We start from the raw sequence: 11392 nt of genomic DNA, 5'->3' as shown, positions 1-11392 counted from the left end.
CACTGTGCGGCACCCATATCTACAGAAAGTCATTAACCGTATAAAGAGCACGGGGGAAAAGGGGGTGGGGGTTAACTTAGACTATTTTTTTTTTGGTAAAGGTGTGCCTTTTTTGTAACAAAAACACACATTTTAATATAAAATTCACTGAAATTCAGTACCTTTAGTTATATAAATATTTAATGAAGAATGACATATACTATAATATACAATATTTAAAGTATGACCCATACTTATCAGTGGCGGATCCAGAACTTTTCATAAGGGGGGCCCCGCTGACTGACCTAAGGGGGGCCCGCTCCAGTCATGCTTCAGTGATTCCCTATATAATCAACCAAATTTTTCCCACGAAAGGGGGGGGGGGGCCGGGCCCCTCAGGGCCCCCTGGATCCGCCTATGCTTATATCATCACTCATAATTCATAAATATACAGCTACCCTTAAGTTGTTATATATGAATTGACATCATTTTGTGCACATACATTTGGTTTAATTTAATATAATAATTGACCGTTAATAATGTTAGATTCTCAATATATACATGTAGCATATATATATACATATGCAAAGACTATAGGCGTAGTGTCAACTCCATGACAGTGAAGGACCTTGGATGGAAGCCCCTTGTAAAAAAGAGGCGAGAACAGCGCCTTGTACTGTAATAAAATTCAGATCTAGATCTATAATAACTCGTGTTAATTAGCCATGATTAGATATTCGAGTAATACTCAGATAACCAACTTGTCAAAATGAACAGATATGCCAAGTTCAGCGGCGGATTCAGGGGGAAATGGGGCTGAGATGGCGTAGGCCTCCCCTATTGATCGCCAAAAAAAATAATTGTTACGTATCATGTTTTCACGATTTATATGTTTTTTTTTAGCACATAATGGTTAAAAAATTGTTGATATATAATCCTTTTTATGGAATAACGCCCCTTTCAAAATTCCTAGATCCGCCCCTGATGTTAAATACCAAAGGAGAGAAACAACGCGTGCTATGCATGTACCTTTTGTATACATGTATCAGCAGGAAATCTATCGGTTCATGTCTAACAACAAGACATATGTAAAAAAAAAATAAGCAGACAATTATCAGGGGTGGATTATGGATTTTGAAAGGGGGCGTAATTCCCGATCATTGAATATATGAAATGTTTTTGGACAATTTTATACTTATAAAAGAGAGGCGAAATATACCAGAGGGACATTCAAACTCATAAGTCGAACATGTCGAAAATAAACTGACAACGCCATGGTTAAAAAAGAAAAAGACAAACAGACAAACAGACAAACAGACAAACAGACAAACAATAGTACACAAAACACAACATAGAAAACTAAAGACTAAGCAACACGAACCCAACAAAAAACTGGGGGTGATCTCAGGTGCTCCGGAAGGGTAAGCAGATCCTTCTCCACATATAACTTATATATAACGTGAAAAAGCAGATTATTTTTTCTTGGCCTTTCTTCTGGTGATACGCGCCAACCACACTGTACACATGTATACGCCACTGACTATTTCCTTCCAGTCGGCACCATTTATTCCTTAACTTATGTCTCTGATTGGTTTATTTATTTTAGCCCCTTCCATTACGGTGTGGGCGTAGGCACAAATTGATATTTGGTATATAGTTATCTCAACTGATTTTTTATACTGAAATATATGTCATTAATAAATCATTTTCTATGGTCCATTTTAAATCATTATACAAAAAAATTTTGCTATTTATAATAAATACAGAAACAAGTATCAATTTATATTTTAATATTATATATTTAAATTCTATTTAAACATCTTTTTTTGTGATATATCTTCAAACATTGGCTAAAATAATGCATTTCATAGAACATAGGGGAGATAACTTATGAAGAATTATTTTTCCTGAACATCTTTGTGCGGCTACAACTTTGATCTGATACTATAAATTTCCACACTAAGGTAAATATATAAACACTCTACAGTGGAGTTGATAAGATATTACGTATCATTTCGGACAGAAACAAACACATGACTAAATATAAAGGTGTTATTTCAATATTTGTCTAGGAATTCAATAGGATTTTAACATTTAACTTATTTCAAATCGTTTTAATAGCTATAAAAGTCTCATCAATGTTCTCTGATAAATACCAGGGGCAGATTTAGGGGGAAAGGGTGGGTGGTGGGTGGTGGGTGGTGTCACGGGTCCCCCTTTTTAGTTGCTTAAATAGGAAATAACTGAAGCATGAAGGGAGCGGGCCCCCCTTTTTCTCCCCGTTTTTGGAAATCCTAGATCCGCCACTGAATACTTACCGGCGCTGTTAATCTTTTCTTAAGATAATGATTTATAACATATCATGAAAAATAAATAGATCTAACTCATATTGACTTTAATAAATTTTCCAACAGCATTATAAGGACCTGGTTGTCTTTTTTATACTTTAATAAATAAATGAATTTTTGCTGATTGTCAAGTAAAGAAAAGTTTGGAATTTTTTAGCAAACAAAGCCAAAGAGATCATCTCTATCTAGTCCTATAACATAAGCCTTCGTAGGTTCGTATCGTTTGCTTTCAACGTTTTTTTTTCGGATATTTTTTTTTTTACTATCGATAGTGAAAAAAAATGTCCGATAAAAAACGTCGAAGGCAAACGATACGAACCTACGAAGGTTTATGTTATAGAACTACATCTCCATCATGCAGAATTAATTTTTTCACATGTAGTTAAAAATGGATTTCATCTTCAACACAGCCAGGGGAGCATTTCTTGCAAATTCTTTCATTTCGCCGCTATGAGCAGATATACGTAATTTGCAAATAGCTTCTCTAAAATCAAGGTTCTTAACCAAAGAGAGATAATTTTCATAACCAAAATTTTGTTTAAATTTCAAATAATTGAACAATTTCCCATCAGAAGCATTTTTTTTTGCTAACCTACCAATTGTTGATATATTTAGTGTGAATTGATTCGTTAGATATATTCAAAAATTTATATTGTCCAAAATGTTTTACTTTTTGTTTAATTTCAAAAACTTCTAATATTCTTTTAACAAATGAGAACCAAGAAGTAATGTTAGATTTGTGAAGCTCTTGGCTGCATTTATAAGCGCCTTTCAACAGACTGAACTCAGTTGGAAGATTTTCAAATATATACCAGTATTTAAAAGTTTATATTCATATTTTGTTCATGTCACGGTTTATCAATAAATAATTAACTCTAAAATCCTTTTTAAACTATGATATAACACATTTTTGACATTGTATGATAAATGCAACAGACAACATTATTGAAATTGTTATCCAATATTATAAAGTTAAATTATATAATGCCATCTTTAGTGCATGATAATATAGATTCTTTAGAGATAGACTAAAGTCCCAAGTCAGGAGCCTGTAGTCAAGGTGTTGTCGCTGGTTCATGTCTGTTATATCTGTTTCTAGTGAATTGTTTTGTTATAAATAAGGCCGTTAGTTTTCACAATTGAATTGTTTCATATTTTTAATGTCGGGACCTTTCATACCCGACTATACGGTATGGGTTTTTCTCATTGAAGGTCGTACAGTTGCCTTTAATAAGTTTAATTGCTTACATCCACTTCATTTGGACTTTGGTGGATAGTTATCTAATTGGCAATCATACCACATTTCCTTATTTTTATAAGGAATTGCTAGTGAAAGATAAGGGGAAGTAGTTACGAGGGGGGAGGAGAGTCCCCACAATACTTTGGATACGGACGTCCGGCTGGGGTTTAAACCCCCTATTCGTATATTGATTTTTGAGTGAATCCCTATCCTACATATATTTCCTAAAATAATCATAACCCATTTCTATAATTCCTAGCTATCAGATCTTGTTTGTGGGGGTACTTGTGGGTTTCAACTTTTTAACTTTCCCTGATAATAATTTTGACATTATGGAATCAATGATTCTATGGCACACCGTCCAACAGTATAAACACAATAACCCAATATATACAGTATAATCCCTGAAGGTGATAAAATATAACTCTATAGAACAGAGAATGGAAGCGAGGAATGTGTCAAAGAGAAAACAACCCGACCAAAGAGCAGTAAACAGCCTAAGGCCACTAATGGATCTTCAACACAGCGAGAAAATCTCAAACCCGAGAGCGGGCTTCAACTGGCCCCTAAACAATAATGTATAGTAAGTAGTTCATTGAATTGGACGTCACAGTGACACTGAACTATGAAACATACTTATGAACCAATAACAAAAAAAAAGAACACTCAAGACTAACAAAGGTTAGAGGTTCCCGACTTGGGGAAGGCGCAAAAATGCGACGGGGGTTAACATGTTTTGTGAGATCTCAACCCTCCCCTATACCTCTAGCCAATGTAGAATAAACAAATACACAGCAAAACGCATTGTAAAATTCAGTCCAAAAGAAGTCCGGGTACACTGTTAGGATAGATAACAGAAGAAACAAAGCAAAATGACAAAGATCAACATAAATTGACAAAGGACTACTAGCCGAGTTACTGACATGCTGACTCAAGACCTCAATTAAACTGATTGAAAAATTATATCTTCATTATATACAAATTAATCACACACCCTCCCGGTAGGGGTTAAGTATTATGCTATCATAGGTAGCAATACACAGTTAGAAAAAAAAATTGACACTCATAATTTTTAACCATCCTCTTTCCCTTGCTTTCTAATAAATAAGGCTTAATGTTCGTGTTATGTATGTGCAAATATATGGAAACAGCTCTTCTATAGATTTGATTTCCATTGTTAAAATGGTGAAATATAATCTCATGTTGGTGTAACCATGGCAACAATCTGCATTTATTGTATACAAAATATTGCAAAATGGGGGGGGGGGGGGGGGGGGGGGGGGGGGGAGTGAAATGTTATAAAAGTCCCCAAAATTTGGTCTAAAGAAGAATTTTAATCCATTAGAGTGGTACCTTTTCTTAAACCATAGATATTTTTCTATCAAGACGTCCAAAAAAAATCATATGCATTTCACCTCATTTTTCAACAAAAATTTGACCCTCGAACTTTTAAATTCAACGTTTTTTATCGGATATATTTTTTTACTATCAATGCTGAACCACGAATTGATAGTAAAAAAAATATCCGATAAAAAACGTTGAATTTAAATGTTCGAGGGTCAAATCTTTGTTGAAAAACACTACAATAATTTCTGGACCTATGGCCGGAACGGATGTGGAAATACGGACTGTCAAACAGAAAAATGGCTCATAAAACAAGCAAAAAACAATCTTGATGTTCATATGAACCCACTTGGAAGCTTATATTATTCTTCTGCAATCTAAAATTCAATTTTATTGTACAAAAACTTTCATATTTAAAAAATTCATCATGGCCAAAATGCGAAACTAAACTTCTAACTGTGTATTACTACCATAGATCATACGAGAAGAACATAATCCGTACCATACCAAAAACTGGTCTTAAATTATAAGAAATGTGTTTATTTCCGATACAAAGACCCTAAGAGTGAATCAATATACATTCCAAAAATGCCATCGATATTAACTTGACAACATTATATCGTCACTATACACTATATATACCCCTTGTGAATAGGTGTCTAGCTTTTGAGGTGAATGACAACATTTTTGTACTTTATATAGAATATTACAATAAAAGATGCGATGAAAGACCTGAACGTATATAAGATGTCTTCACGTTGATTTATATTTTGAATGTTGTTCTCACGGTACATATGATAAAATTTAGTAAATGTTCTGACTAGTTTGTAATATCGAAATCCGAGTGTAATAATTTTTCAGTAATGCAGAGGTTCTTTTGTTAAAATCAAATACGTTGTTATGGTACACGACCGAATCGAACGTACGATGGAACCAAGGGAATATCCCCAATCTAAAAACGGATTATTATAACAATAGGAAATGAAAAATCACCTCTTATATCGTAAATTTTAGTATTGAGCTTCCAGTTCAAGATATAGATATCAAGATCTATAGGAAAGGACAATGTGCATTGTTAATATTTATAGCTTTATTTAAAGACACTGATTTCAACAGGATAAATCTCTTTAGTGTACACACTGTCATCGTATTGTTATGAATCACAATGTATGTCTTAGATCAGCAACGACCCATCGAAACAACATCTGCTACAAAAATTTAATAATACTTTTAGATATTTTGATGATATTTTGCTCTCAATAATGACGACTTCAGTGTGTACCGAGTCTCCGTTCAACATGACATGTCGTTGGAAGCTTCCTCGTCACACACTTAAAGTGATAGTTAAAGCACCGAAATCAACTTTTCAATTAATGCTATAATGATTAAAGTACAATGTTTACAATAATTTTATTATTTTAAGACCGCCCAGTCATTTTAACTGTTTTACTCGGACTCGTATTCGGACTCGGGTCGGAGTCCTACATTTATTGTAAATCTCTGATAGGAAGACAAAATGCCTACCTTCAATGCTTCATTAGTAGATACTTCTGTTTGGTGCCTTCCTTAGATTTATTTCTGACTTAACATGTACTTAGGTCACTTGGTGGTATCACGAATTTGACCCTACCGCAATGGTGTGGGCATATGTAGAAATTTTAATATTTAGAGTAATTATAATTCTGACGATATTAAATTTTTTATCCACATGATATTTATAAATCATTATCTGTGGTCCCTTTTTAAGTATTATATAACAAAATTTTGCAATTTAAAATAATTACAGCAAAAATCATCATTTCAGTTTAAAGTCTATATATTCAAATTCCACTATTATATCTTTTTTGTGATAGATTTTGTAAAAATAAACTGAAAAATGGCTAGTCAAGAAAATTAAGGGGAGATAATTAAAAACGAATTATTTTTTCTGAACACTTTTTTGTGTTGGTTTGTGTTGCTACAACTCTCGCTACAACTTTTTTTTACACTCCTTTATATTATTCAAATTTGTTTGATTGACTGATGTTTGCTTAGCGTCTATTTGTAATGTTTCATGCATATTGAGGGCAATGTTCAAATTTGTATAATGCTCTTCTAAAAATGACTAAATTCTAAAAATTTTAAAATATTTGAATTTAATTTCCTAATATTTCTGTCCACCCGATCATATTTTACCAGAATATCTCATACATACCTACAGTATATGAGGGTCTTGATGGGGTTCCATCTGTATTATTTTAATTTTTATGTCATTTTTTTCTTATTCTTTGTATTTTTTTTTACCATTTTTCTGTAGATTTAGCACATTCTTCTCTATTAGTTAAGTCCTACCCAGATCCTCATATATAAACACAATAACATTGTACAGTTTATTCCGTGGAGGGATAAAATATGTAACGTATTTTTAGACAAAAGTTTAACAGTCACGTGAATGTTCTTCTTAAAAATGCACCTCACACAATAATGAAATGGAGGACAGGGCCAGGTCTCTGATTCCAATTCCCCTGCCTTAAACTCATACTTCCCTCCCTGTACTCCAAATGCCCCCTACTCCTACTCCCCTCTCCCTTATTTCCAGAGAAAATCGTTCAAAAATATTTCCCAGAATATCCCTATTTTTACTCTACCTCTTCCCCCGGTTCCTGCCTCCATGACTCCCGCTTCCTGCTCTCTCATTCTCATGTTCCCTTACCCCTGTCCATCCTCTCAATGATGAGAGAGGCAAACTATTCCTTTTCTTTTTTTGGTATTTTTGCTGTGCATGTACTAATTTTGTGTCATGGATAGATACTAATTTTCTATTATATGACTGTGTTCTAGATAATATTGTTCTAACTTTTAAATTAATAAGTTGACAACCAAGGATCAATTTATTTGGTTAATGCATAATTAAAATAAGGATATCTTGTACGAAATGTGTGCTTTCATAAACAAGAAAAAGTATTCGAAAGAAAGAAATGTAATGCCAACGAAAGTTATAAAAGAGGGACGAAAGATACCAGAGGGACAGTCAAACTCATAGATCGAAAACAAACTGACAACGCCATGGCCAATAATAAAAAGACAAACAGACAAATAATAGTACAGATGACACAACATAGAAAACTAAAGACTAAGCAACACGTGTAACAATACAAAAACCATTAAAACTGAGGATGACGTTCTTTATCTTTTTGTTTTTCTATGTGAAATGAATTGATGATACATTGTACCATATCTTTTCAATACCATCAACATACTATTTAGGAAGCATGAGCCGGTTAAGAAACATTACTCACCACAATAAAACATCAAAACAAAAGATAATACAATTGCTGTTGTCTGACACATGATTGAATCGATACAGTAAACATGAAGAAGGAGAAAAAGCCGCAAATTATTTTAAATTCCTGGTATTTAAAAGATGGCATGAAACTTCAATATGCATTTCCGTAAAAAAACATGCATTGAAGATTTCGCTTTTGTTCAATGTTTGTTTTCGTTGAATCTTAACATGTGTGTACCCCTCTGTGAAGCAACACAGGAATATAGGACATGTTGTTGTCCGTACGTTTATTCGTACAACATTGTAGCTACACTTACAGCTCCCTTCTCTTCCGATTTCAATTTAACTAATGTCAATAATATCTCCAAAGAGTTTGAAAATCCGGACCAGTCCATTATTTTCGCGAATTTTGTCCCTTGGCAATGTAATTAATATTTACCAAAAAAACTTGATAAACGCTCCTACAACGCCGTTCTCGTTCGAGTTTAGTATACTATTTTGGTTGGGACGAGATTTTAAATCATTATAGTTAATCGTGTATTTTTTTGGTGGAGTTCAGTCGTTTAAAAGGTAAATAATACGAAAAATCGGATTTATAAACGTTCTCAAGCAAACTGTTCTCAATAAAACGAAATCAATTTCGATAAAAATCCTACTAATCAATTATACATGAAAACTTCGTTTTCCTACAATATTTCACGTTTGGTAAAGTTTTCGGGTTAATGGTTTTTACACTCTAAAAATGTGTTTAGAGCCTAAACACTTTCCTAAACACATTTATGAAACCGATTTTTGACATGTTTTAAATCTAAAAATGTTTAATATTTAATGTGCTAACAGCCTAAACGTGTCAAGCTATAAAGTGCTTAGACTGTAAACATGTTTAGCTGTAAAGCGTTTAGACTAGAAACACGTTTAGCTAAAAAGTGCTTATACTGTAAACATGTTTAGCTGTGAATTGTTGTATCTGGAAACATGTTTAGCTGAGAAGTGTTTTGTCTGGAAACACGTTTAGCTGTGAAGTGTTTTGAATGTAAACATGTTTATACCATAAAGGGTCGTGAAGAAACATGTTTATCATTTTATTGTGAGAAGCCGTTACTTCATTAGGCCCCAATTAAACTAATATTCCGGAAGTCTTGACTGTAAAACGTATGATAGCTCTCAATAAAACAGGTTTTCATACCATCACAAAAAGGAGCCAATGCATCAAACTAAGAAACTGGAATTTCCATATCAAATTGAATGTGACCAATACATTTTCAATCTCAATGAGTATTTTCTTTAATTCAATTCACGTCATTCGACTATTGCATTTTTTCTTCATTTCAAATATTCGTAAAACAGTCTAGAACTTTTGAAATGAAATTATCATTATACTAATTCTAGCTTTAAAAACAAAATTACAACATATAAAACAAAGGAATTTATGTTATCATTTATTTCCAGTTTATCATTGAACACAATCAAAAATAAATTCATATCAAGGTACATGTACATAATATTGACCAATCTTCTACTTGTACCCCATCCCTACAACAAAAAAATTTGAAAATGTCCTGTTTTCATTTTACAGGTCAATAAGAGCTTCTCCTTTCTTAGTACCCAACTGCTGGTCAATGGCCTGAAATATAGGAAAATATTGATAAGCAACTAAGTAGAATTAATCGAAAAATATAAGAATACGAACTACAACACCAAAAAGTAAAAGCATGATTTAAGATCCAGATAACAACATTAGGACCGTGGTATAAAAACATAAATTTACTGATGAATCAATTGATATTTTTTAATATAAAACTTCTTTTCATGCTTAATATTATTCATTTGATCAAATATATATTGGCATTTTTAAAGTCAAATACACTTTTGATTCTTACCTAGCAGCATATTTGCTACTGTTCTTTATCTCCTCTTTTAGCATGCCAAGACAGATGATGATTTCCTCTGCACTTCTCTCATCTAGAATAAAACAATACATATCAATAAAATTATAAAAAAAATCACACCCGCTTATAACTATTGAAATAAACAAGCATCTTTCTATTTATTTTGAGGAAATGTTGATTGTGCATATCGGAAGTGCTTACGAAAACAATGAACTCGATATGACACTGGATTTGCGAATGATGCACCTCATCCTGATAAGACTCGTCAGATTCCGCTACCCTTCATGTTCCATTATAATCTGCCGAGGAGTACCGAACGAAAATTATCCTCACAAACTCCTTTCCAAGAACATATATAAATAAAAAAATAAATGCAAACTTGCATGATAGAACATTAAACAACTCTTATCATCTATACACAAGATAGTTTGAACACTTAAAGCTCTTACAAGCACTTGTTTCGTGGGATGGTACCCCCTTTTCTCTCCTGCATTGACTATACGGTAGGGTACTTGTAAATAATGCTTATACATGTTGTAACTGTCAATAATCATTTAAAATTGGCAGTACAAAATAAAAGACAGTATAATCATAACTCCTTACCTTTCTGAAACAGTCAAGTTACGGTCAGTTATGGTCAGAAGTAAACAGCGTGGCCTTTGACTTCGGGTTCTTTGTTTCTTCTTCCCGCTCAAAATTAGCATGTGATATGAATGCCGTATTCGGCCTAAATGTGTTGTAATTCTAAACGTGTTTAGGAAAGTGTCTAAATATTGAAAGTGCTTAGAATTTAAACACGTTTAGCTTTATATACTTGACAAAGTAGCTAAACATGTTTAGCACAGCAACATGTTTATTGAAAAGTGCTGAGAGCCAAAACATGTTTATTGCGAAGTGCTGAGAGCCAAAACATGTTTATTTTTTTATGTTTAGAAATTAAACACTTTCCTAAGCACATAAGTCTTGCAACACGTTTAAATTCTAAGCACAATTTTTACAGTGTATCTAATATATGGAGCATTATTCCAGCAGCATCCGCAAATAGTATGTATATCTCTCAGTTAAAGCAATGTTCATGAGTTTGTGTCCTTTAATGATTTCTTTGATAGGGCGTTGCTGATTTAATGAAGCTACTGAACCAAAAGTTACAAATAGTAAACTCAAACATGTTTAACCCCGACACATTCTGTATGTGCCTGTCCCAAGTCAGGAGCCTGTAATTCAGTGGTTGTCGTTAGTTGCTGTATATCATATTTGTTTTTCGTTAATTATTTTGTACATTAATCAGGCCGTTTATTTTCAGGTTTGAATTTGTTTTGTATTTGTC

General features: G+C 33.1%; 1 long non-coding RNA gene across 1 annotated transcript; it reads right to left on the bottom strand.

Annotated features, from left to right (window-relative positions):
• Positions 1-9599: 9599 nt before the first annotated feature.
• LOC127711076 (uncharacterized) lies at positions 9600-10752 on the bottom strand. Its single transcript, XR_007986465.1, has 3 exons — positions 10669-10752; positions 10057-10138; positions 9600-9800 (listed from the first exon to the last, which is right to left on the bottom strand). It is a non-coding gene; the product is annotated as an uncharacterized LOC127711076 (long non-coding RNA).
• Positions 10753-11392: the final 640 nt, after the last annotated feature.

The sequence above is a fragment of the Mytilus californianus genome, unplaced genomic scaffold (assembly GCF_021869535.1).
Source record: "Mytilus californianus isolate M0D057914Y unplaced genomic scaffold, xbMytCali1.0.p SCAF_8, whole genome shotgun sequence".
Taxonomy (NCBI): domain Eukaryota; kingdom Metazoa; phylum Mollusca; class Bivalvia; order Mytilida; family Mytilidae; genus Mytilus; species Mytilus californianus.
The sequence above is the reverse complement of the archived record's forward strand: the minus strand, read 5'-3'. Positions and strand labels throughout refer to the sequence as shown.